The 23195-nt window shown below is 41.5% G+C and overlaps 1 long non-coding RNA gene across 1 annotated transcript; it reads right to left on the reverse strand.

The window, feature by feature from the left end:
* Positions 1 to 10505: 10505 nt before the first annotated feature.
* LOC307176694 lies at positions 10506 to 23153 on the reverse strand. Its single transcript, XR_013824864.1, has 3 exons — positions 22969 to 23153; positions 12533 to 12612; positions 10506 to 11472 (listed from the first exon to the last, which is right to left on the reverse strand). It is a non-coding gene; the product is annotated as an uncharacterized lncRNA (long non-coding RNA).
* Between the last annotated feature and the right edge of the window lie 42 nt (positions 23154 to 23195).

Genomic DNA, 23195 nt, shown 5'->3' on the forward strand with positions numbered 1-23195 from the left:
AATAAACATGCCTGTACTGACTTGGTGGCAGTCAAGGCCTGAAGAAAGTGTGATATATTATGTTAGTTGCAAGAACATGCCCAGAAGCTCAACAATTACAGAAGCAGAATTAATGTGCTTGTTTCTAGTTGCTGCATCCATCAGCGCCTCCTACATTAAAGGCTAGGATAGGAACTGTAGCTGGACATCAAATTCCCACACCCCATCCTTCCCACCAAGCCACCAGCCCTCTGCCCAGATGGGCCTAGAAACCAGCCACCCCTGGTGCTTCCCAGGCCTGCATGTCTGAGGCATGGAAGGGGAGGGAAGCCAGGGGAGGGTGAGAAGTTGAGCCTCTGTGCACCCCTATTTCCTGGGAAGCCTATTTCCCCTGGGGATCACAGAGGGCCTTGTGGGTCATTCTAACCAGTGAGAGTTTTATGCATAATGCACTGGGAGCCCCTGGAGGGTATAAGCAGAGGAGTGATGTGATCTGACTTATGGTTAACCTTCAACTGGAGAGGGAGGAGGACAGAGTATGAACAGCCAGGAGAAGCCTCCCCCGCGCGGTCTCTGCCCTGTGTCACTCCTCTGTGCTTCAGCCCCTTCCTCCCCCATCTCTCTCCGGACCACTGCGACGGTCCTCAAGGTCCAGGTGGCAGATCTCTTCCAACTCTGGTGAGTATCCCGAGGTTTGCCTCACCCACAGACCAAACTCTCCTGTCCCCAGTCTCCTGCTAACGAAGGCTATGAGCTCCATGTCCTATTTCATTAAATCCTAACCTTCCCCTTTGTCATAGAAGGTTGTTTCCAGTCTAAGCTGAAGCCTCATTGCCCCGCGCTCTCTCGGAGTGCCACACCTCTGCCCCACTGAATTCTAAGTGTACCAGGCCTTTTCGGGATTATGTTTCTTTATCTTTTCATCTGTTACATAGAAAGATAATCACAGTCTCATACCTTGTTGAAAGGACTCCAAAATGGCAAGATCCCTATGGGGGAAATTTTTTTTTTTTTTTTTTGGCTGCATTGGGTCTTCGCTGGTGCACGCAGGCTTTCTCTAGTTGCAGCGAGCAGCGGCTACTCTTTGTTGTGGTGCACGGGCTTGACATTGTTGCAGAGCACGGGTTTCTCTTGTTGCAGAGCACGGGCTCTAGGAGCATGGGCTTCAGTAGTTGTGGCATGCGGGCTCAGTAGTCGTGGCACACAGTCTCAGTAGTTGTGGCTCACGGGCTCTAGAGCACAAGCTCAGTAGTTGTGGCGCACGGGCTTAGTTGCTCCGCGGCATGTGATATCTTCCCGGACCAGGACTCGAACCCATGTCCTCTGCATTGGCAGGCGGATTCTTTTTTTTTTTTTTGCGCGAGTAAGTAATGTTTTATTTGTGGCAGAGATGGTGGATTGTCAAGCACAATCTTTTTTTTTTTACATCTTTATTGGAGTATAATTGGTTTACAGTGGTGTGTTAGTTTCTGCTTTATAACAAAGTGAATCAGTTATACATATACATATGTTCCCATATCTCTTCCCTCTTGCGTCTCCCTCCCTCCCACCCTCCCTATCCCACCCCTCTAGGTGGTCACAAAGCCCAAGCTGATCTCCCTGTGCTATGCGGCTGCTTCCCACTTGCTATCTATTTTACATTTGATAGTGTATATGTGTCCATGCCACTCTCTCGCTTTGTCACAGCTTACCCTTCTCCCTCCCCGTATCCTCAAGTCCATTCTCTAGTAAGTCTGTGTCTTTATTCCTGTCTTACCCCTAGGTTCTTCATGACATTTTTTTTTTCTTAAATTCCACATATATGTGTTAGCATACGGTATTTGTCTTTCTCTTTCTGACTTACTTCACTCTGTATGACAGACTCTAGGTCTATCCACCTCCTTACAAATAGCTGAATTTCGTTTCTTTTTATGGCTGAGTAATATTCCATTGTATATATGTGCCACACCTTCTTTATCCATTCATCCGATGATGGACACTTAGGTTGTTTCCATCTCTGGGCTATTGTAAATAGAGCTGCAATGAACATTTTGGTACATGACTCTTTTTGAATTATGGTTTTCTCAGGGTATATGCCCAGTAGTGGGATTGCTGGATCATATGGTAGTTCTATTTGTAGTTTTTTAAGGAACCTCCATACTGTTCTCCATAGTGGCTGTACCAATTCACATTCCCACCAGCAGTGCAAGAGTGTTCCCTTTTCTCCACACCCTCTCCAGCATTTATTGTTTGTAGATTTTTTGATGATGGCCATTCTGACTGGTGTGAGGTGATATCTCATTGTAGTTTTGATTTGCATTTCTCTAATGATTAATGATGTTGAGCATTCTTTCATGTGTTTGTTGGCAGTCTGTATATCTTCTTGGGAGAAATGTCTCTTTAGGTCTTCTGCCCATTTTTGGATTGGGTTGTTTGTTTTTTTGTTATTGAGCTGCATGAGCTGCTTATAAATTTTGGAGATGAATCCTTTGTCAGTTGCTTCATTTGCAAATATTTTCTCCCATTCTGAGGGTTGTCTTTTGGTCTTGTTTATGGTTTCCTTTGCTGTGCAAAAGCTTTGAAGTTTCATTAGGTCCCATTTGTTTATTTTTGTTTTTATTTCCATTTCTCTAGGAGGTGGGTCAAAAAGGATCTTGCTGTGATTTATGTCACAGAGTGTTGGCAGGCGGATTCTTAACCACTGCGCCACCAGGGAAGTCCCAGAAATTTTTGTTTTTAACCCAGCAATCCTATGAATAGTAATTCATACCTTACACACATACAAAATAACATATGTACAAGATTACTCAACACTGCGTGTTTTGTGATAATAAAAGATCAGAAGCAACCCAAGTGTTCCTCATTAGAGGATTGTTTAAAACACAAGTTCTCTACAAGGGGTGATTTATTTTTGGCTGTCACAACTGGGGAGGACTCCTAGCATCTAGTGGGTCAAAGTCAGGGGTGCTTGCTAAGCATTCTACACTGCAAAGGACAACATCCACAACCAAAAATTATCCTGCCCCAAATGTCCCTAATGCCAAGGGTGAGAAATCCTGAGTTAAACAAGCATACATATGATGAATATTATGCAGCCATTTAAATAAGAATAGGATAAAAACACTGTCTATGTACGTACAGATATAAAAAGACCTTCAGAGTACATAAAGTAGAAATAGCAAGGTAAGGATGGTTTATATGCTAACTTCTGTATAAGAAAAGAAAAATAAGAAAATACATAATATGTGTATTTGCCTGTGTCTGCATGAAGAAGCACTAAAAGGACATGGGATTAATTAATGAAGATGATTACCAACTGAGGATTGATTGCACTTGGAGGGGGGATGTTTACAGACATAAGTAGGAGCAGCAATTCTCAATGTACATCTCAGTATCTCACTTTAATTGGGAACCATGTGTCTCTATTACCTACTCAAGAAAAGCACAAAGACTTAGGACACAAAGATAAAAAAAGACATGTGAGGTCCTTGAGAATGAAGGGGTTGTATCTTATTTATCTTTGTGTTCTAATTATCTAGCATTACGCCTTTTCTAAAAGGGACACAGCCATTAAAAGAATTTAATTCAGTTCAAGCCAATGGCTTTCACATCATTAAGTGCCTACATAAATACATTCATAAGTACAGGGCTAATTACAAAATAAATGATATTGTAACTTGTAGCCTTTGACCTCATGGAGGTTACAGTCAGCTATGAAAACGAACACATAAAACAATTAAAGAACAATAATCCAATTCTTTGGGTTACTTAATGGGGAAAAAAGAATTTTTCACTATAGATTTTCAGAAAAATGAAAATGAGTTAAATAAAGCTGAAAGTCAATTTATCAACTGCTTCTTCATTGAACATGCAAATTTGTCCTGTTCATTTACAAAGACATCTGACTTTGATTCATAGGTTTATTATTTTAGTTAATGGACTGAGGCAGAAATTAAAACAATGACATCATAACAAACTAAAATGGAAAAAAAAAACCCAAATAAGCCGACACTGATTCACTTGAAATTTAACATCATCTAGTCTGGGAAAATGTCATAAAGAGCTGAGGGATTGCTGCCCCCAAGAGGTTAATCAAAAAACTCCAAAATAAAAAGGATGACATTTAATTTCAAGAGCCAAGCAGCTGAGAAAGGAAGACATAGGACGGAGCCTTTTAAAAAATATTTATGTATTTATGTATTTATTTATTTGGCTGTGCTGAGTCTTAGTTGCAGCACGCGGGATTCTTTGATGGCATGAGGGATCTAGTTCCCTGACCAGGGATTGAACCCGGGTTCCCTGCATTGGGAGCTTGGAGTCTTGACCACTGGACCACCAGGGAAGTCCCAGAGCCTTATTTTATAAGGGAGTGAGACCCAAGCCCACTGATTCTGGAAGATTAAAGAAAGAGAAAGTTATCTGGAGCTTCTAAGCGTGGAGACGGGTTTGGAGCAAAGGAAAGAGAGTGAGTACCTGCTCATGGCATCCAATGAACATTAGAGGCAACTTCTCTGGGGAGTCTTCTCAACTTGTGAGTTTTTTCTTTTGTCACTTCTGCCCATATTTCTCTGTAGATGCTAATGATTAATAACTGTGACACATTCCCAAAGGGCTCTGTGCTTATTTCAGTTATCTAAGAAAAGCTGTGAGGTTTTGTCTTACTCAGCAGTAGGCCAGAGGAGGGTAACCCCTATCAGAATTAACTCTTTCATGCAGCGGAAGTGAAAGCCTGCAGACAAAATCTCTACACCATGGAACTCTTCTTAAAGTAACAGGCAGAAGAAAGGGAGCCTGGGGCCCAAAGGTGCCCACTAGGTGTCTAATCTAGCAAAAGACCATGAGAAACTTTGCATCTCTTTCATGACCTTAAGCATCTACCTCAGCAGAAATCCTACCAAGCCAAGGAGAACTTGGCTGGTTTCCAGTAACCTAGAGTTTTAAATTCCCAAATTCTGCTGCCTCAACTGGGAAGGATATACTCGAAGTAAACCAAATCGTAATTCATATGCAAACATTTATCTACGGCTGTACATTTTAGGTTAAGTAAACATATGGGAGGTACTGCTTCTCTGAAAAAAAATATTTAACTTCAAATTACCAACTTAGAGAAATTTATGAAAAAGCAGATTAACCCAATAGAAAGGCTTTGGACTTTGAGGTCAAAGAGATAGCGAATTTCAGTTATGATTCTGCCCCATATTACCTGTCAGTTCACTTCTTTGAACCTCAGCTTCCTCGTCTATAAAATATAGATAATTCTTACCTTGCAGCATTGCTGGAGGGTTGAGAAATGACATATATTTTTCATAATATATGGCTAAAGAAGATGTGGTACATACATACAAAGGAATATTACTCAGCCATAAAAAAGAATCAAATAATGCCATCTGCAGCAACATGGATGGACCTAGAGATTATCACATGAAGTGAAGTAAGCTAGACAGAGAAAGACAAATATCATATAGTACAACTTATGTGTGGAATCTAAAAAAAATTGATACAAATGAACTTATACACAAAACAGAAACAGACTCACAGACATAGAAAACAAACTTATGGTTACCAAAGGGGAAAGTGGGCGAGGGGAGGGATAAATTAGGAGTTTGGGATTAACATATACACACTACTATATATAAAATAGATAACCAACAAGGACCTACAGCATAGCACAGGGAACTATACTCAATATTTTATAATAACCTATAAGGGAAAAGAATCTGAAAAACAATATATATATATTTGAGATTAACAGCAAACAGATGGGTGCTTATGAGGAGGGGGCACAGATGGGCTCCAACAAGCCTGGAAGCGAAGGTAAATTGATTTTAGGACAGATGTACGGGTGGTAACGACGGAGCCAAGACAGTCAGAAGCAACAGCTGAGGACTCTCTAGGGAAAAAGCCCAAAATGAGTTTAAGAAAAAATCAGAACGTTTAAAGGGGTAGCTTAAGAACTCACTGGTCCTAACACGGTTATTTGATCCGAACTTCATCTTCATCTGACGGACAGTACCGACAAAGAATACAGCATTGGATGTGTTCTTATACTTAAATTAGTAAATTATCTTTGCCTTGTTGCATGAAGGATTTCACAGTGGTGATAATGCAGGTATCCATGCCAAACAGACATGATGTCTTAAGCTCCATCTTTCTGAGCCTCATAAAGATGTGTAATGTATCTTACATAGTTATTTATGGAAATGTCTAACATAGTATTAGACTTACACCTGGCCTTCAATAAATGTTCTTTGTTTTTTGGTTTACAGTAGAAGTTCAGATTATGAATAAAAAGTTAAAATCAGAATGAAAGAAATTTTAATTTAGAAAAGTCTTTGAAGACCGGGGGAAGTTGAATACAGATGTGGAAACCATTGGGGTGTAGTGGACACAATGATACACCATCAAGATCCCACTTCAGTGAAGAACTGGGGCCCAGGTGCTGGCAGTGATGTCACAGGCAGCCTACACATGTCAGCTCTTCAGGAGCAGTCAGCACCGTAGGTGAACGTCAAAGTCAGGGAGGATGCACAGGAAACCAGAAAGAATAGGTATAGAGGAAGGGTAGTGACCAAAAAGACCCATAGCCTCTGGCCACAGCTACTTCGGACAACAATGAGTTTGTGAGATAATGGGATCCGATGGGGTTTCCTTCGGACTTTTGACTGCCTGCCCCCAAAATCCAAATTACCCAGCCCTCTCTGACAGTAAAATCCAAAAGACTTTGGACTTGATACTGGAGAGAGCTAAAGGACAGCCTTTCTCTAGGGGCTGACACCATGAGATGTAAAACTCAAGAATTCAGCGTCCGTGTGTCCCACTAAGTGAAGGAAGTGTATGAAATGAGAGACTGAAGCCAACATACTGAGTAAAGCAGAGTCAGGAACTGGAAAAAGGCCCCTGGTGGCATGTGTGTCCCTGGTTCCAGTGGGTCCTCAGGCTCTGCTGCATCTTTTCTTTTCCAGAGTTGTGTATGGGCCTGAAGCTCTCAACTAACCAGTAGAAAACCATTGCATGTTTACCCTAACAGATTTCCTAAGTAACCCAGAATCCTGTTGTGCACACCTCCATAAACAGAGGCATATCCTGGGGTAGCTCCCATGGTTGTGACACCCGCAGGGTGGCTGAGGAAATCAGGAATGGTCAAAGGCACTGCCCACTGCAAAGGCTGTTTGTGCCCTAGCGCAGCCACACCAGCCAAGGTAACCTTCCTCTGCCGGCTTCTTCCCACAGACCCCAGCCACTGCTTCCCCTCTTCCTGACACACTCTCCTTCCCCTACCAAAATCATCTGCTTCTGGGCCTGGTTACTGCTGCAAATGGTCCCCACATCTCAACTCTAATAAGTGTGACACTCATCCCGATATTGAGGGAACATAGCTTCTCAAAAGGGGGAAATCATAACTGCCCCAAATCTGGCAGAAATACCAGAAGTGCGTGGAATCACCCACCACACTATGAAATGTAAGTCACAGTTCTATGTCAATGAGTATTTTCTCATGATAGCAAACAAACAAAAATAGAGGACTCTCAGAGCTGTCCTGGAGACATTCCATGGTCAAGATATTCATTATTCCGACACAATTATTTTAGCCACCATTTACGCCTACAATGTCACCAGTTACCAGCTCATGGGCACACGGAATAGCCCTCATCTAGCACGAAACTCCAGCATTGCTACTGCAGATACCAATTAGGAGTGAATTCTCATCTATCACTAAAGCATCAAAACATGACCTGTCAATGTTCCCTTATCACAACAGGGTTACACATGCTAACTAAATGAGGGAATTAGTTACTTTATGAATACATGAAGAGCTTGGATTACCTTCCATTGTTTAGAAGTAAACTTTCAGCTTATTGTCAAAAACGAGCTATGAAAATCCTCCTTTTGGGTTCAACTTTGTTAGCTTATTTTTGGCTTATGGTAGAAGGTGATTTTTCTGCTAAACTAATGTACCCATGTGTCCTCATGATTTCTATCTCAGCGGTAAATTTTTTCAGATGTTTAGGTAAAACACTCTCCTCTCTGATCATTTCGCATTTTAATTAAAACAATGACTATTTTTAGCTAGCAAAAACACATCCTCGGGCTTCCCTGGTGACGCAGTGGTTGGGAGTCCGCCTGCCGATGCAGGGGACACGGGTTTGTGCCCCGGTCCGGGAAGATCCCACATGCCGCGGAGCGGCTGGTCCTGTGAGCCATGGCCGCTGAGCCTGCGCTTCCGGAGCCTGTGCTCCGCAATGGGAGAGGCCACAACAGTGAGAGGCCCGCATAACGCAAAAAAAAAAAAAAAAGAAAAGAAAAAAAACCCACATCCTCACCTTTGTATTTAAAGTCCCTGGATCCTCCAGAAATAGATTGTAAATGTGAAATACTTTACTAAAAAAAGAGAAGTAAGAAGCGTCTAGTTTTGGAGTGTACATGTTCCAATAAACTGATTTAATGCCAAAGTGAAGACATTTTTAGCATGCTCTCCCAGCTGAATCCAAACAGACACCTTCCCATTTGAGGGGGTGGCACAGGGAATCGTCTGAGCAGTCGTCGCGTATGTATGCTCAACAGAATTCATCATAAGCAATGGGAAACTGCATTCTGGTAGGGAATTTACGATATTAGATTGTTTCCTTAGGGAGATTCATACTTAGAAATACAGGGCTGGCTTGTTTTCTCAAAATTTCCATTTCTCCAGTCGGAATGGTGGGCTGCAAAGACGGCATCCATAATGCCAGTCCTAGAAACCATTAATCCTAAATATCTATGAAGCACCTATTGTGCGCAAGACACTTTGCTCAGAAAACCTAAGAGGCTATTATATCAAAGACTTCTTGCAAGTCACCCAGCTCTTAAGGCAGTGCCTGGCTTTGCCTAGCAGCCAGGAAGAGTCTGGCACCACCACCCCAGGTTGGGGGCCTTCCTCAATCCTCAACTAAGGAGGTTGTATATCCTGGGGTATTCACTGAGATGTCAAATTTGGGGGAGAGGGAGGGCAGTCCCTCAGCGATGAAGGGCAGTAGAAGACGGAAAAGACACAGGAACTGTGGATGACAGTCTACAAAGGAGCATGTGCCAAAGCTCCACATGCAAGTTTCACTGCAGGGTCACCCTTCTGTGGTTCCAGGATGGTTCGTCCAGCTGTTCCTGACACTGAGCGCCTCCCTTCTGCTCAGGCGTGTGGGTACCACACGGCAGCGTTCTCATGATGGCTGGCCTCCCATCTAGGTCAGTCATCCCCATCACCAAACTTGTGAAATACTAAAATGAAAAGAGAGTTGCTCTGTCTCCTGCTTTCATGACTTCTCCCCCATCTCTCAGCCCCTAACTCTCACCTATATACCTGCTTTACAAGCGTCGGAGTGTCTTATTTTCAAAAGGAATAAAGTCCATGCAAATAACACTTTTCCAGCCTATTTGCTGTATCAGAAAAAAGCACCTCCTCCAATCTGCACTCCCATTGAGCCTTGGAGCTAATTTCGCCAGAAATATTACCCATTCCTTTTTCTTTGACAGTCGTGCAAGGGAATCATTATACACATGGCATATATATTTTTCAGTCTAAAGATATAAGCAGTCTTCATAGTAGGGAACGGTTACTGTAGAGGCATGGCTGCCTCTATTCCATGATACTCAACCACTGAGTCTGTTGAGATGGTGTATTGAAAGCCCTTTCTAAACTGAACATTTTATTTGATTTGCATTTCCAGGGGGCTTTTCAATGCCAAATCTGTGAAGTATCTGTCGACTGGCAGAATAAATACAATGTGAGTAGTGACTTTTGAGGAAATTGTAAACAGGTTAATATAGAAATTAAATTAAGGCAAACCCCATGGCTGGCTGTGAAGTGGAATTAGAGTGCAGGCATAGATAGCAAAACTGACATCCTTCTGCTGCTGTCTTTGGCTGATAACAGGGAAAGGATGCTGAAAGAGACCTGCTGGAGACAGGATTGGAGGGAGTGGGCGGAAGACAAGCTGGCTTTGCTACAGCCAGAGCTGGAGACCAGGACATGACAGCCAGAGGTGGAGATGGAAACCAACCAACAGAATCCACGATGTTTTGGGGGGTGAGGGTGCCCTGGGAGGACTCAGCAAAGAGCCATAGATGGGATGGTTCACTTTACCAGCAAAAAAATTGTGGATCATATAAATATTCATGAGAAATCATGAAGAAAATATTGGCAGAGGCAATATTTGAGGATAACAATGCAAGATAGGGAAACCAGATTTTCAGTTACAGAAAAGGATTCCACGTTAGTCACATGGAGCATTTCTAACAGCAAGTCAGAGTCACATGGAAGCCAAGGGACTAGCTCAAACCCTAAATCCCTTTTTAGGATAAAATTTATAGAGTGATTTTACTTGAAGCTGAAATGCAATTATATTAAATATAGCTCTTTGTTTTACAGTAAGCTAGGGCTTAGCACCAAATCTCTGCTCCTGTAGAAATGATTTATCTAACTGAATGAATTAAATTGTAGTTCTCAGTTTCAAAACGTAGAGTTTATGGGTTTTCAAAAGGTCAGAGAGGCCATATTGAGGTCAAAAGCCTAAACCTATTACCCCTCACTTTCCCCTCACCCTTAGTTGATAATGCTATGCTGTATATCATCTGCTCTGGTGATGCTTTCCAGAGACTTCCAAAGAAAGATCTCTTTAAGTCTATTAATTCACTTTTAATAGCTACGTGAAGTCAGTTCATTGAAAACAGTTAAAGGAGGGTAAATAAGGAACTTGCTTTTCTTTCTTTTAATTGACATATAACATTGTGTAACTTTAAGGTGTACAACGTGTTGATTTGAGACACTTAAATCTTGCAAAATGATTACTACCTTAGCTTTGGCTAACATCTTTATCATGTCACATAATTACTGTTTTGTTTTGGTGGTGAGAACACTTAAAATGTTCTCTCTCAGCAACTTTCAAGTATGTACTATATGGTATTATTAACTATAATCTATTATAATCAATATTATAAAATATATATTTACTATTATCAACTCATTTTTCTTAAATAAAAAAGTCTTGGCTAACTTGAGCATCTGGGAAGCTATCAATTGAGAGCAATAAAGATTGATCAACCTTAATGCCTACAGACTTGGAAATACTTTAGTGTAGGAGTTGAAGAATATGGCTAACTAATGAGCTCACAAGCCCAAATATAACTGGTGAACCAGAGACGTCTACAGGCTCTTCCTTGTTGGGAACACTGCTCAGCTCCTAGCTCCTTAAGGGAAATCAATATTTATGATCCACCATATCTGGTCTGTCAGGTCGATTTTTAGTTGTGGTGATTGATGGTCCAGATAACATGAATAGGTTTTACAAGTGAATATATAAATACATCTTTGAGATTTAGGGGCTTTGCTTGCCATCAGATTTAGAGAGGGAATAAAGGGAAATCATCAGATCAAATTCTCAATACTCACATATCAATTCAAGACTAAGTTTTGGGTTGTTGGCTGCAAAAGTGATCAACAGGCACTTCGTCCGCTTTATTTTGTGTTGAGAAGCTCGGCAACTTCAGAAACCAAAACAAAAGAAGCCAGTTAATCTTTTTAGGTGCCCATTTTTATCTTAGAAAAGACCCCTGTATTATTTTCCATGACTGAGAATTAGGAGTATATGTCTTTTGCTTAAAAGTATCACTGTATGGGGACTTCCCTGGCTGTCCAGTGGTTAAGACTTCGCTTTCCAATGCAGGGGGTACGGGTTCAATCCCTGGTAGGGGAGCTAAGAGCTCACATGCCTCATGGCCAAAAAACAAAAACAGAAAACAGAAGCAATATTGTAACAAATTCAATAAAGACTTTAAAAATGGTCCACATCAAAAAAAAATCTTTAAAAAGTATCACTGTATGACAAGAATTTCATGCATCTGGATATTCATTTAGTAAGATGTTAGTGGCCTTGGCTGTAAGAAGGTTTTGCTTTAAGCACATTCTGAAAGGTTGAATAAGTGAGAATAAATAGTGCACCCATAGTCATTCAATTTGGGACATTTAGGTGGGAGATTCTCAGCCTGACAGTCTTAACATAAGTTGTCCTGATCATGCATGTGGTTTGTCTCAAGTTAATTCTTGCTACTTACAAAGTGCCCCTTTTGTGGTAATCAGGGGCCGTTTGAAAGGTGCGGGTTTTCTTATCTTGACACTGGATCCAAGTGGCTAGTCCTTGAGCTTTATACACAGGAGGGAATTCATGATTTTTCCTATAATGGTGATCCTCACTCGCACCTACAAGCTTCCCTGAGTGAGAAAGTGAACAGTGGAACTGGGGAACTCTCTGTATCCTGGACCCTAATTTAGCAGGAAATTTAGCATCTTTACTAATGACTCTGAATAGTTGTGTTGAATACAAATTGCTGTAATGCATTATTTTTACCAAAATAAAAGAGGGAACAGCTTTTGTGAAAATCTGGGTATGCCTACGGCAGTTGTCTCAAATTTTAACTTCATACTTTAAACGGAAAAATGTGAGGGGGCGGGTCTTAGGATCTATCACTTTAGATGAATTCAAATGGCTACATTCAAAGGCTTAGATGAAAGATAAGCAGAAGCCCTTGTAGCCCAAAGACCCACCTTGGACAGCTCCTGATCCACGTATACCCACATTTTTCATTTGACTTTTTCTGCGACGTACACAGTTCCACTGTATCTTTCTAAAAGAGAATGAGTCAATTACAAGCAAAGAACATTGCAAGTTTACATGGTTTGTTTGTTTATATGCTTGGCATAACTTCTTAGTTCTCTCTATTTTTCCCGCATTCCCTATGCTTTTTGTCCTCTAGCACCTAGCAGACCAGCATCTTTAGGGTTGTAGTCTGCTGAGATTGATTTACCACAGTTCACTCACTGGAACAAAATCACAATTTACCGAGCCCCGTGGGATGGTCTGGACAACACACCAGCTTGTAAAGGCAAATTCCAACCAGAAGGCGGCACTATTACAAAGCCAATGCTGAGTGAAAAAAAACCTAAATGAATTGCTTTTGATAAAGAACATTTTCCAGGGTCTACACACACACACACACACACACAGAGAGATATTGAATGAAATTTTATGTGAATAAAAGAATTGAGAAATTTTTACTCCTGTTAAGAATAATTATAATGGAATTATAATCGTATTTTAAGCTTGTGACCACAGCAGCATACTTTCCTACAATGTGTAGATTTGCAGTTCACTTTCTTCTATAGCCAGTTTTCAGTTGTAAATATTACAACCATTTAATTACTTAGAAACTATTTAAATGTTCAGAAATTGGGAATGTTTCAAAAAATTTTGGTATATCCATTGAACTATATACAAATCATGTTTATAAAATAAGTTTTTAAACTCTGAAAATGAGAACAATATAATGCTAAATGAAAAGTTTGTACATGACATTCTAATCCACAGAAAAAGTCTAATTTTGGCTGTTGGTCTCTATTTCAGAGCAGTGGAATTACAGAGCTTTTAATTATAATCAAAAGTGCAATGAGGTATCACCTCACACCTGTGAGGATGACTACTATGAGAAAAAACACGGTAAGTGTTGGCAAGGATGTGGGGAAATAGAAGTCCTTGTACACTCTTGATGGGAATGTTTGACGATGCAGCTGCTATGGAAGACAGTATGAAGTTCACTCAAAAATTAAAAACAGAACTACCAAATGCTCCAGCAATCCCACTTCTGGATATATACTGGAAGAATCAAAATCAGGATCTTGAAGAGATATCTGCACCCCCATGTTCACTGCAGCATTACTCATAATAGCCAGGATATGGAAACAATCCAAATGTCCATCAACAGATGAATGGATAAAGAAAAGGTAGTACATACATACAATAGAATATTATTCAGCCTTAAAAAAAAGAAGGGAATTACCATTTTCAACAACAGGGATGGAACTGGAAGGGATGCTAAGTGAAGTACATCCCTCAGAAGGACCAACAGTGCCTGAGTTCTCTCATAGGAGGCACTTAAATGTCAAAGGTATAGAAGTAGACAATAGAACGGTGGCTCCCAGGGTGGGGGAGGGGAGGATGTGAGGTGGTGTTGTTCAATGGGTATAAAGTTACAGTTATACAAGGTGAGTTCCAGACATCTGCTGTACACCAGCAGATATAGTTAACAATAAGGTACTGGTACTTGTAAGTTTGTGAAGAGGGTAGATCTCATGTTAAGTGTTCTTACCCTCCCCCCACCCCACCCTCACACACAAAGTGATATTTATAAGTTGTCCTCCAGTTGTCATTCTTTTGTTAAGGGAAAAAAAAATAGTTCTACGAAATTGGAGATGTATTTATTACAGTTAAAAGAACCCATTAAGTTCTAGAAACAGTAAAATCATATCTGCCCATGTTATGTTTCACCACTAATGGAGTAAATTGTTTGATCTATTTACCTCAAGGAAACAGGCTTATAAGGTCTCTGTACTACATGCCTAAGTTGATTTTTAAAAACGATTTCTTGCAAACTGAATAATCCTTTAAAAAAAAAATCAATTTGCCTGCTCTACGGAAGTCTTAACTTTAGATAGTGGGATCCAAATGATATGACCAGCCTCAGCGCATTGAATCGCTGCTGCATCCCAGCCACGATATAATAATAGCAATTACTTATTGCCACTGCAGAAGGTACCTTTTCTCATTTAACTCTGACGAAACCCTCAGACTTGTAGTTGAGGACGCTGAGGCTTTGTTAAAGATTGTGAGGCGAATTAGTGACAGACCCAGTCCCAGAGGCAAGAACCCTTAACTTCTAAGTGCTTTTACTCGCATATTCTCTGCCTCTCTCTCCATCAAGTCAGGATACTCAGGATCATCACCAGTATTAGGCTTTCACTGGAATCCAAAGCCTAACATGTTTTTCTGGCACTCCAAGTTCACGCAGGTGGATGGGACTTAGGAAATCCCACGCAGGTACTGCAAGTAGAAACAGCCACAGTGGCTGGGCAGATCCCGGCCTGTGCCCATCTCGTGGAGAGTCCCACAGTGCTGAGATGCTTCCTACAGTGAAACCACAGAGGGCAGGAACTACCTGGGGACAATTCCTGCATTGTACAATTTAATTCATGTCTGTCCACATAAGTGTGATTTACTGTCACGGAATTCAGTGGGAGTATGTGTTTGCTAACTAATACACATCAGGAATGGGTGCAACAAAATAAGCACCATATGCTCTGTTCTAGGTAAAGCTCTTTTGATTAAGGAAGAGAAAATTCCAAAGCTTATCAAATAAGAATGTTTAATATAAGGATACGGAGGGATCACTAATCAAACCAAAAGCAGCAGCTCGGTGCGCCGGGGCTTGTCTGAGAATAGAGCGGTTCTGGATTAAAGAGGGCTCTCAGTCCCCCAGCAGCGGGCCCCGAGGATCCAGCTTTCAAGAACCTCACTCAAACGCTCCATCACACACTACATGCTCATGGGCTCTTTCATCTGCCTCAGGATAAGAACCACTCCTGGTCCCATCACCTACGGCCAGAAAGGAGGTGGGGTATATCCTTCCTGCCCACTTAGCAGGGACTGGGGGCTGAAGTCCTCCAAGGATAGGAGTGAGACTTCTATAGTTATGCATGGAAATTTGACTTTGTCAGAACTAAAGGAACTGAAGATTTTTTAAAATTTTTTTTATTGGAGTAGAGTTGCTTTACAATGTTGTGTTAGTTTCTACTGTACAGCAGAGTGAATCAGCTATACGTATACGTATATCCCCTCCTTTTTGGATTTCCTTCCCATTTAGGTCACCACAGAACATTGAGTAGTTCCCTGTGCTATACAGCAGGTTCTCATTAGTTATCTATTTTATACATAGTAGTATATATGTCAGTCCCAATCTCCCAATTCATCCCACCCCCCTTGAAGATTTTTATGGCCTGAAACGTTTACATTTTAGAAACAATTGTACTGGCAAGGAAGTATCCATTTCCAATTTCAAAAACAAGAGATTTCAAAACTAACTTACTTGGGACTTCCCTGGTGGCGCAGTGGTTAAGAATCTGCCTGCCAATGCAAGGGACATGGGTTCGAGCCCTGGTCCAGGAAGATCCCACATGCCGTGAAGCAACTAAGCTCGTGTGGCACAACTACTGAGCCTGCGCTCTAGAGCCCGCAAGCCGCAACTAGAGAAAGAAGAAGCCACCGCAATGAGAAGAAGCCCACGCACCGCAATGAAGAGTAGCCCCTGCTCGCCACAACTAGAGAAAGCCCGCATGCAGCAACAAGGACCCAAGGCAGCCAAAAATAAAAAATAAAACTAACTCACATGTTAAATAAATGATGACACAAGCAAAGGAATAGTATGAAGCTATTAAGAAGAAAGAGAAATAATTCTCTGTACTAATATTCATCACGAAATAGTGTAAAATGAAAAAAAAACCAAGGTACAGGACAGTGCAGTATGTTGCCATTTATATAAAAAAGGAGAGAGGAATCATATATTTTTTCACACACATTTACACATTTATGTATGCATACATACATATGTATACAGTCATAGAGTATATGTACACATACATACACACATACATACACACATATTCTTTCTATGCATGCAACATTTCTGCAAAGATACACAATACAAAGAAGTCTAGAGAATTTTACACTGTTCAAGTTGAGATGTTTCTTGGGCATTCCTATTTATCCATGGTAGTAGAAACCATAAGGTTACTCTAGCTTTCTATTATTTTCTTTTCTCACTTATCAGAACCAAAAAAAAAAAAAAATAGAGCCTGAGAGACAATGCAATCAGTAATAACCAAATAGTGTGCATACTTGAAGATTAAATTAGGCTAATACACAAAGGTTGAGAACTTATTCTGTATTAGAAGCCATGTAAGAAGCAATTGGCTATTTCAGAACAATTCTTTACCCAGGGAGGACCTGGTGTAGTTTAACTATTTATCGAGCACTCCTGTGCTAGGTGGTATGTAGTTGGAGGGATAGAACCATCTGAGCTTAGCAGTCATAATCTACCCCTTCTATTTCTTTTTTTTTAACTTTTTATTTTATATCGGAGTATCGTTGACTAACAACGTTGTGTGAGTTTCAGGTGCACAGCAAAGTGATTCAGTTATACATATATCTATTCTTTTTCAAATTCTTTTCCCATCTGGATTATTACAGAGTACTGAGCAGAGTTCCCTGTGCTATACAGTAGGTCCTTGTTGGTTATCCATTTTAAATATAGCAGTGTGTACCTGTCAATCCCAAACTCCCTAACTGAATGTTCTATTTCCGAACCCTAAGATGTATTTCTAGCTCCCCTGAGACGACCTGGAGTATTTGCCATCCTGTACCTCCCCCTAGGTGGCCATCCAGGAATAGGTGTCCTCACTGTCTGGCTGGCAGTTCATATGGGATGCTGACCTTGGGAGAGAGGAGCACCTCTGTTTGGGGTTTCACATAACCAATCTTTCACTACAGTGAAAACGTCTTGAACGTCAATGAGGTTCTGGTAGTAATTAAGACACTTCAAATATCCCAGTTATTGTTCCCTTGGGCCCACGATAGAACTGCGTTTCTCTTCCCCCTTGAACGTGGCCATGACCCTGGGATTTGCCGTAGCCGGTGGTGTGTGAGCAGAGTGACAGAAGCTTTAAGATCAAGTGCACGTTTCCCCATGTTCTCATTTTCCTGCTGTGGTGACCAGGAACATTCCAGAGACTGCCAGCTCTTCCAGCCTGACTCCAAGATTGGGTGGAACTTGGAGCAGAGCCCGCCGTGGAGCTGGAGTGGAGACGGAGCACGGCTGAAAACTGTCTTTATACCACTGAAATGTGGGCTTTCATGCTGCCACAGCAGAGCCTGGACTGACAGGTGTTCGGCAATCGGTGTTTTACTGAAGATGGCAGTGAACGCAGCTGGGGAAGGCTGCAGAGAGGGGCACGGACTTGCGCCTGTGGCCACCCACGGCTGAGCCCCTCATCTGCTTGTGCTTTGCGTGGAGGGCAGCCTCTCTGCCTAAGCCCCATCCACCACGTTTTTCATGTGTCTGTAAGTCTACCAGCTCCAATGTCCTCTGGAAGCCAATGGATTTGCTATTCTGCCCACTTTCTACGGATTCTGTAGAAGGAAGGGATGGCCTCTGCTCCTAAGGAAAGCTGGTCAGAGCTGTCAGGAAGGAAGAAAGGGCAGCTCTGGTCCCACAGACGAGAGGAAAGCGGTGAGAGACTTCTACTGTGGCTTGGGAGGCACCTATCTTTGCTATGTGAAAAATTCACACTTCTCCTATTTATATAACATTGACTCTATTTCTCGTGAACTGACAACCCTAGCCTTAGTATGCTAAGCGCACATGACCTTTCTCTGCCCTGGGGGATATTTTGAAACTTTTTTAATATTAACTGACCATAAAACGTGCTGTTTTGAAATTGATTCAAATCCCTCCCCCACCCCCCATAGCTACCAAAGAAGTTCCATTAACTCTTTGCGATGCAAACAAGGAAACAGAGGTCCAGAGAGGTTCACTGCCTTGTTTAAAAATGACAAACCAAGAGAACTAGGACTAAAGCTCAGATCTCCGGATTTCTAAAGCCAGCTCTCATCCACCTGCCAGTACCAACTTTTGCAATGGTTAGACATGAATGGCCATCTGACAAGGCCCACCTCACTGGCTCATGACCTTCACTTTTTTATTTTTATTTTTTTATTGGAGTATAGTTGCTTTACAAAGTTGTGTTAGTTTCTGCTGTACAGCAAAGTGAATCAGCTATACGTATACATATGTCCCCTCTTTTTTGGATTTCCTTCCCATTTAGGTAAAAAATATGGAACACTTCAAGAATTTGTGTGTCATCCTTGCACAGGGGCCGTGCTAACCTTCTCTGTATCATTCCAATTTTAGTTTGTGTGCTGAAGTGAGCACTGGCCTTCACTTTTCTAATTTTTCAGGATTTTCTCCCCACTTCCCTTTGCCCTGAAAGGCAAGGCTGTCCTAAACATTAGGCTCAAGTTTCTGAGTTTACATCCACTCCAGAAATTCTTCACCACACTGTTAGCCCTCTTTTGCCAATGAGTATACTTTTTCATGTGTTGTCCAGTTTTTCTGATTACTGTCAGCAGGAGTCTTGGTCCAAATTGCCTAGTTTATCATTTTATTATTGAAGGTTCAAGGACCTGGAACTGTGTTATAATGCTTAATTTAGTTTGGAGGTAGAAAGAACAGAAAGTGAGAGGATAGCAAGCATAATCTAAAGTATTTAGAATCATGTAAGCCTTAAGGCTAAATGGATATATTATAGATATATATATGTTGGCAAAGTGGCTATTCGGTACAATTAACAAATCTTTTGAATTAAGAGGCATCTTTTGAAAGGCCTTTCTATGTGTATAGAATTTCCCACATTATCAGTCCTGCCTACCCATGCAAGAAGTCAGAAGTTAATCTCCCAGTCTCTTTTACAGCTAAACGCAGGCATGTGATTTAAGCTTTGCTAAATACCTTTGTCCATCTGGCTTTGCACTGGAGAATGTCTAGGAAGCAGGCATATTCGATAGGAATGGTAATAACGGCCTTGGCCTCCAGGGGGAAGCAGTGGTGAAGTTTGAAGCACCTGAATCTCGGTTTGGTGTGAGCTAGTTTAGTCCAGGTCCTCCGACAAGCAAGTGCCAAGACTGGCTCAAAGAAGCAAGGATTCTATCGGGGGAAATGCCTCTGTAAGGTAAAATAGTGAAGGGTCCACCAAAGGCTGGGAGGGCCATCAGGCCGCGAGGCAAGTTAGACCCTGAGAAAAGAAGAGAAAAGCAAAGGGGAGTCTTGGCAAAGCCGGAGGGGAGTCTGCCAGCCCAAATCTGCTGTCACGGAAATACCTCATCTCCCAGGAACGGCCCGGCCCTAGCGTTCCTACTTCCCTCCATCACCGCCTGGGAGCCGCCACGGGAGGAGTGGCCTCGCTGCTAACGCTGCGCAGGATTTCTACGCCCGGCATCTGGGACACGATGACGCTTTCACAATCTCTGCGCAGTTTCGGATACTTGATTAAAGAATATTCTCTAAATGATACGGTGCCGCAATAGCTACAAAGAAAGTGACTCATGGGAAGCGATACCTTTGCCCACACCTCTGCACTGGCGCGCAGCCTCCCACCCGGCAGGTGACGGGGAAGGGAGGTGGCCCTCGGGAACACCCTGCTCTGCCCTTCCCGCTCCGAACAATGCTGTGTGGGAGGGTGCCTGCGTCCAGCCTGTTACTTTACCCCACATAGGATGCCCCGGTCCGCTGACCTCGTTGTGTCCTGACACCCCTTCCTCCCCCTCCTCCCCATTCCTAAGCCCTAGTTGTATTTATCTGTATCTTCATTGTTTTCTTCTTAAAGCCAATGAACTGTCAAACTGTTTGTCAAGTTGCACAAACGGACTTGGCATTGAGAGCGTTCCCTTAGCTGGCAATGTCATTAAATCCAGAGAGGAGGAGGTGTAAACGCAGAATGTGGAGAATACTGTGGCTTGAAGACAAAGAGTAAACGACTTCTTATTGACTTAAAGTGATTTCGGGGGTTTTATAAAACAGTGGTCTTCAAACTGTGATTTAAAGCCATGGATAATTTCAATATGATCAATTTCCAGAGGCTTACATGTCCTATCTACTCTTTTCCAAACTTATCTGCTTGAAGACGTGCCTGTGATGGGAGGACATATCGCCTCCCCTTCGCACCTGTTTCACAGCTGGGTCTCCAGCTTCCTAGAAAAAGGCATCTTACTATCGTGCATCACCTTCAGGTGAAATAGCTTCTTGGCCATCAAATAAAGGGACGATTTGAAAAACTGTCAGCAAAACCTTTCATCAAAGCCCCGAAACATGCCTCTCATGCATCTTTTTAAGAACTGCATTTTCAATAAAAATTTTCTTTTTGTTCTGTAATTTTTATCTTAATCAAATATTTATCAAAGCTTAAGATTTATTTATGTCCTTTTGATCAACTTTCCAGTAATTGAAAGATAATCCAAAAGGAAAATTTTAACACTTTGATCCCAGGAAAAAATTTTAAATTAAATATTAACATACATATTTTTGTTGCAGATAATAATAAATGATCAATAGGACTTTCCATCATAGATGTAAATTACATTAGGATAAAATTCTGTGTAGAATGTTAATAAAATTTCAAGAAGAAATAGTGATGTCAAATATCTGATTTTAAATGGAATAAGTTCAGGTATATAAATAGAATGGCAGATATCAAAGAGTAACATTCAACTGGCTATATTTAAATGAATGATGTAGAGGTTTCATTAAAGAATGTCAATATTTATAAAATGCCAGATATCACATCCTTTATAATTTCTTGAACGTATGATGACAAATTTCAAAAGTTATATTAAAACTATACAAGAGGGTACGTAATTTTTCTAAAACATTTTTATGGGAGCCGTAAGAAAAAAAAATTTTTTTTTAAAGAACATTGTTATAGGAGTCTAATAAAAAGTCTGCCACTTTGGTTTCACAATGAACAGTTCATTCACCATCCATTCACTGGGTGACACTCTGGTCGGAGAGCACAACAGGTGTGGTAGAAAATACTGGGGGCAGACTATGAGAACAGAAATCCAGCTTTTTCACTAACTCCATTTCATAACCCGTGGCAGCCAGTAAACCTGTCTACCTTTGCTCCTCATTTGTAAAATGAAGCAACTGGACTACCGGTTCCTTTGAAACTGGAAGCTATTCCATTCTGTCACTACATGTTCTATTTGGATATCTTCTGCATGTCTTTTCTTTACCATTAATTTTAAGCCCTTTTCTAGAGGTAACATAAACACAGTTGGGAGTAGGAAAGAAAACATTAACTATTCTCCATTTCCTCTCCACTAAAGAGAACATGCTTCTCTAAGATTTATGGAATAGAAGAAATGGACAAGTAATCAACTCAAAGAAATTGCACAGCCATTACAGTAATTTTTGAGATTTAGTGGAGAATCTCCCAATCCTATGGATTGGAAACTGGTGTACATAGAATTTCCCTTTACACCAAGCATTCTTAACCTGGAGTCCATAATAGAATCTGATGGGGTTCAAAAACTTGAGTAGGAAAAAAAAAATACATCCTTACTTCCACTAACCTTTTAATTAAATATTTCCTTCAATTATAGATGTAGGTAATAACCAGAGTGGTATCAGCTGTTACTGTTTGACCAATAAAAATGTTTATCACAGTACGTTACAGGTGTGTCAAAATACTATTTATGCTCTTTACTATTTTGAAATTATGGGAGCTTATTAGATTTGGTGCTAGCTCCTGTTATTTCATGCACAGAAGCATACATATAATTATATGTATAAAACTTGCTATATAATAAAGTTGGTTTTCATATTTTGATAACTATTTCAACATAATTTCCGGAGTAATTCTATATATTAAATTTTATGAGTTTAAAATTGTTCTGAGGTGTCCATAAGCCCAGCCAGATTGCCAAAGGGGTCGCTGGCACATCCACACAAAACACTAAGATTACCCTGGCAAGAATACGGACAGAAAGATCATTAAGGGCCACTAGTGCAGCACGGAGCAATTGATAGTCGCCACTGTTAATCTGAAAAACTGCAAATTTTGGCTCGATAATTGAGTGGAGAACCTTCAGGACCAACCAGAAACATCAATTTAAAGAGAGAGTGACAAAAAAAAAAAAAAGAATTTTTCAGAAATCCCGGAAGCCCAGGGTGAGCAATGAGGATAGGAGGGGCCCACTTCAGCCTGGTATTTGTTACTGGCTACGAGGCCGACTGAACGGCCTACAACCCACTTCCTGTTGATGGCAGCTCTGGCCCATCCACACCCTATACGCCCCCACATCGCCCCCATCAAAGGGACACACTCGAGAAAGGGGAACACAATCCCTACACCACTGAATCAAAGAACTCTCTCTCAAAAATTTTTGTACCGGCATTTCGCCAAAATCCACACTCCTAGGGGTTTAGCGAGCGTGAGTTGGCTCCCTTTCCTCGGGGCAACCGGGGATTCTGCAGCAGCTGACCGAAAAGTTTAGTCCACAACCACAAGTTCGGAAACCATCGCTTGCCAGCGGGAGGTACCTGTTACAACAGACTGGCAGCCCGTTTCCTTTCCCGTTCCCGGAGGAGTGTTTCGGCCCGGGACATGCGGACCCTTTGCTTGGGAGCCGGCCGTCCCCTAAAATTCCCAAACTCAAGTCTCTTTAAGACCCCAGGTTCGAGAACTGATGCCTCCATCAACGCCTCCGACTCCACCTCCTTCTCTGCGGCCCGGGCAACACTCGGGCCCAGCTCCAGAGAGCTGCACC

Source organism: Stenella coeruleoalba (genome assembly GCF_951394435.1).
Source record: "Stenella coeruleoalba genome assembly, chromosome: 18".
Lineage (NCBI taxonomy): Eukaryota > Metazoa > Chordata > Mammalia > Artiodactyla > Delphinidae > Stenella > Stenella coeruleoalba.